The sequence below is a fragment of the Durio zibethinus genome, unplaced genomic scaffold, assembly GCF_047325235.1.
Source record: "Durio zibethinus cultivar Kanyao isolate XHJ-2024 unplaced genomic scaffold, ASM4732523v1 HiC_scaffold_65, whole genome shotgun sequence".
NCBI lineage: Eukaryota > Viridiplantae > Streptophyta > Magnoliopsida > Malvales > Malvaceae > Durio > Durio zibethinus.
In genome coordinates, this window is record NW_028322688.1 from 10,001 (window position 1) to 15,000 (window position 5,000).

A 5,000-nucleotide genomic window follows, 5' to 3' on the forward strand; every position below is an offset into this window, starting at 1 on the left:
GCCCATCGCGCACACCTACTCCCCCCGTGGGGGGGGGAGAGGGGGTGCCGGACCACCACCCCCTAAAGAGCATTAGAGATTTTACAGATATGCTACCAGTAGACGTTAAAATGTCTGAAACGGGGACACTTTTTCCAAACAAGCAAATCCCACACCGAGGGTGCGCAGGTGCCGATGGTGGTCGAGGCATGTGCCCGCAACAAGGGCCAACGTGAGCCGATGGTGGTCGAGGCAACCGCCCGCACCAGCTCGAGGCATGTGCCCACACCAAGGCCCGGCATGTATCGATGGTGTTCGACGTAGGGGCAATCTTCTGCTGATGGTGGTCGAGGCAAGAGCCCGCACCAAGGGCCAGCGTGTGCCCATGGTGCTCGAGGCAACCGTCCGCACCAGGGCCCAGCGTGTGCCGATGGTGGTCGAGGCAACCGCCCGCACCAGGGCCCAGCGTGTGCCGATGGTGCTCGAGGCAACCGCCCGCACCAAGGGCCGGCTTGTGCCGATGGTGTTCGAGGCAACCGCCCGCACCAGGGCCCAGCGTGTGCCGATGGTGGTCGAGGCAACCGCCAGCACCAGGGCCCAGCGTGTGCCGATGGTGGTCGAGGCAACCGCCCGCACCAGGGCCCAGCGTGTGCCGATGGTGGTCGAGGCAACCGCCCGCACCAAGGCCGAGCGTGTGCCGATGGTGGTCGAGGCAAGCGCCCGCACCAGGGCCCAGCGTGTGCCGATGGTGGTCGAGGCAAGCGCCCTCACCAAGGCCGAGCGTGTGCCGATGGTGGTCGAGGCAACCGCCCGCACCAGGGCCCAGCGTGTGCCGATGGTGGTCGAGGCAAGCGCCCGCACCAAGGCCGAGCGTGTGCCGATGGTGGTCGAGGCAAGCGCCCGCACCAGGGCCCAGCGTGTGCCGATGGTGGTCGAGGCAAGCGCCCTCACCAAGGCCGAGCGTGTGCCGATGGTGGTCGAGGCAACCGGCCGCACCAAGGGCCGGCGTGTGCCGATGGTGTTCGAGGCAACCGCCCGCACCAGGGCCCAGCGTGTGCCGATGGTGGTCGAGCCAGGAGCCCGCACCAAGGGCCGGCTTGTGCCGATGGTGTTCGGGGCAAGCGCCCGCACCAGGGCCCAGCGTGTGCCGATGGTGCTGGGGGCAAGCGCCCGCCCCAGGGCCCAGCGTGTGCCGATGGTTATCGGGGCAACCGGCCGCACCAGGGCCCAGGGTCTGCCGATGGTGCTCGAGGCAACCGCCCGCACCAAGGCTCAGCATGTGCCGATTGTGATCGAGGCAACAACCCACACCAGGGCCCAGCTTGTGCCGATGGCGGTCGAGGCAAGTGCCCGTACCGAAGGGCAGCCTATGCCGATGATGGTCGATGCATGTGCCATCACCATGCGTCATCATGTGCCATTGATGGTCGAGGCCTTGGCCGAAGTTCGATTTTGAGCCACGGTGCCCATGCTTGGCTCCAGCATGTGCTGGTGCCGCATTTTTTTCACTCGGGACAGCATCGCCGGAGCATCGCCGGAGCATCGCCGGAGTACCGCCGGAGAACCTGACCGGCGGCATTGGAGTTCCGGCGATTGGGAGGGGGGCCGGGGGGGTGTGCGCACATGATGTGCGATGGGTGCTGGTACTTGGCCTTGTGTTGGCCCCCTATCCCTCATCAAACCTCTGAGAATTCACACCCCCTTAAAGAGCATTTGAGATTTTACAGGTTTGCTACCAGTAGCCGTTAAAGTGTCTGAAATGGGGACACTTTTTTCAAACGGTCACAAAATCTTCTCTACTTCGAGTTTTTAGCTGAATTTTTTTGTGCATGCCAACAAAAATAGAAGGATCATGCCTACAAAATTTGGGGCCAAAAATCCTTATAAAAAAATTTTAAAAAATCCCGAACCGCAAAAAGTTTCGAAAATTGTGAAAAATAGAAAACGAGTCATCTTCCAACGAAACTTCACGTGAAGGCTTAGGGGACCATTGTATGAATTTACAAGCCATAAAAATGGCATTGGCACGGCAGAAATTTGAAGATGTGCCTAAACCCACCAGGGCCCAGCGTGTGCCGATGGTGCTCGAGGCAACCGCCCGCACCAGGGCCCAGCGTGTGCCGATGGTGCCCGAGGCAAGCGCCCGCACCAGGGCCCAGCGTGTGCCGATGGTGGTCGAGGCAAGCGCCCGCACCAGGGCCGATAGTGTGCCGATGGTGCTCGAGGCAACCTGTCGCACCAGGGCCCAGCGTGTGCCGATGGTGATCGAGGCAACCTGCCGCACCAGGGCCCAGCGTGTGCCGATGGTGGTCGAGGCAACCGCCCGCACCAGCGCCCAGCGTGTGCCGATGGTGCTCGAGGCAACCGACCGCACCAGGGCCCAGCGTGTGCCGATGGTGCTCGAGGCAACCTGCCGCACCAGGGCCCAGCGTGTGCCGATGGTGGTCGAGGCAACCGCCCGCACCAGGGCCCAGCGTGTGCCGATGGTGATCGAGGCAACCGACCGCACCAGGGCCCAGCGTGTGCCGATGGTGGTCGAGGGAACCTGCCGCACCAGGGCCCAGCGTGTGCCGATGGTGGTCGAGGGAACCTGCCGCACCAGGGCCCAGCGTGTGCCGATGGTGGTCGAGGCAAGCGCCCGCACCAGGGCCCAGCGTGTGCCGATGGTGGTCGAGGCAACCGACCGCACCAGGGCCCAGCGTGTGCCGATGGTGCTCGAGGCAACCTGCCGCACCAGGGCCCAGCGTGTGCCGATGGTGGTCGAGGCAAGCGCCCGCACCAGGGCCCGGCGTGTGCCGATGGTGGTCGAGGCAACCTGCCGCACCAGGGCCCAGCGTGTGCCGATGGTGCTCGAGGCAACCGACCGCACCAGGGCCGAGCGTGTGCCGATGGTGGTCGAGGCAAGCGCCCGCACCAGGGCCCAGCGTGTGCCGATGGTGGTCGAGGCAAGCGCCCGAACCAGGGCCCAGCGTGTGCCGATGGTGGTCGAGGCAACCTGCCGCACCAGGGCCCAGCGTGTGCCGATGGTGCTCGAGGCAACCGACCGCACCAGGGCGGAGCGTGTGCCGATGGTGGTCGAGGGTAGAAGCTCAATGAGACGATGGTGTTCGGGGCAAGCGCCCGCACCAGGGCCCAGCGTGTGCCGATGGTGGTCGAGGCAACCGCCCGCACCAGGGCCCAGCGTGTGCCGATGGTGCTCGAGGCAACCGCCCGCACCAAGGGCCGGCTTGTGCCGATGGTGTTCGAGGCAACCGCCCGCACCAGGGCCCAGCGTGTGCCGATGGTGGTCGAGGCAACCGCCAGCACCAGGGCCCAGCGTGTGCCGATGGTGGTCGAGGGAACCTGCCGCACCAGGGCCCAGCGTGTGCCGATGGTGGTCGAGGCAAGCGCCCGCACCAGGGCCCAGCGTGTGCCGATGGTGGTCGAGGCAACCGACCGCACCAGGGCCCAGCGTGTGCCGATGGTGCTCGAGGCAACCTGCCGCACCAGGGCCCAGCGTGTGCCGATGGTGGTCGAGGCAAGCGCCCGCACCAGGGCCCGGCGTGTGCCGATGGTGGTCGAGGCAACCTGCCGCACCAGGGCCCAGCGTGTGCCGATGGTGCTCGAGGCAACCGACCGCACCAGGGCCGAGCGTGTGCCGATGGTGGTCGAGGCAAGCGCCCGCACCAGGGCCCAGCGTGTGCCGATGGTGGTCGAGGCAACCGCCCGAACCAGGGCCCAGCGTGTGCCGATGGTGGTCGAGGCAACCTGCCGCACCAGGGCCCAGCGTGTGCCGATGGTGCTCGAGGCAACCGACCGCACCAGGGCGGAGCGTGTGCCGATGGTGGTCGAGGGAAGCGCCCGCACCAGGGCCCAGCGTGTGCCGATGGTGGTCGAGGCTGCCGATGGTGGTCGAGGCAACCTGCCGCACCAGGGCCCAGCGTGTGCCGATGGTGCTCGAGGCAAGCGCCCGCACCAGGGCCCAGCGTGTGCCGATGGTGGTCGAGGCAACCGACCGCACCAGGGCCCAGCGTGTGCCGATGGTGGTCGAGGCAACCTGCCGCACCAGGGCCCAGCGTGTGCCGATGGTGGTCGAGGCAAGCGCCCGCACCAGGGCCCAGCGTGTGCCGATGGTGCTCGAGTCAACCGACCGCACCAGGGCCCAGCGTGTGCCGATGGTGGTCGAGGCAAGCGCCCGCACCAGGGCCCAGCGTGTGCCGATGGTGGTCGAGGCAAGCGCCCGCACCAGGGCCCAGCGTGTGCCGATGGTGGTCGAGGCAAGCGCCCGCACCAGGGCCCAACGTGTGCCGATGGTGCTGGGGGCAACCGCCCGCACCAGGGCCCAGCGTGTGCCGATGGTGATCGAGGCAACCGCCCGCACCAGGGCCCAGCGTGTGCCGATGGTGGTCGAGGCAAGCGCCCGCACCAGTGCCCAGCGTGTGCCGATGGTGGTCGAGGCAAGCGCCCGCACCAGGGCCCAGCTTTTGCCGATGGTGATCGAGGCAACCGGCCGCTCCAGGGCCCAGCGTGTGCCGATGGTTATCGGGGCAACCGGTCGCACCAGGGCCCAGGGTCTGCGGATGGTGCTCGAGGCAACCGCCCGCACCAAGGCTCAGCATGTGCCGCTGGTGATCGAGGCAACAACCCACACCAGGGCCCAGCTTGTGCTGATGGCGGTCGAGGCAAGTGCCCGTACCGAAGGGCAGCCTATGCCGATGATGGTCGATGCATGTGCCATCACCATGCGTCATCATGTGCCATTGATGGTCGAGGCCTTGGCCGAAGTTCGATTTTGAGCCACGGTGCCCATGCTTGGCTCCAGCATGTGCTGGTGCCGCATTTTTTTCACTCGGGACAGCATCGCCGGAGCATCGCCGGAGTACCGCCGGAGAACCTGACCGGCGGCATTGGGGTTCCGGCGATTGGGAGGGGGGCCGGGGGGGTGTGCGCACATGACGTGCGATGGGTGCTGGTGCTTGGCCCTTGTGTTGGCCCCCTATCCCTCATCAAACCTCTGAGAACTCACACCCCCTTAAAGAGCG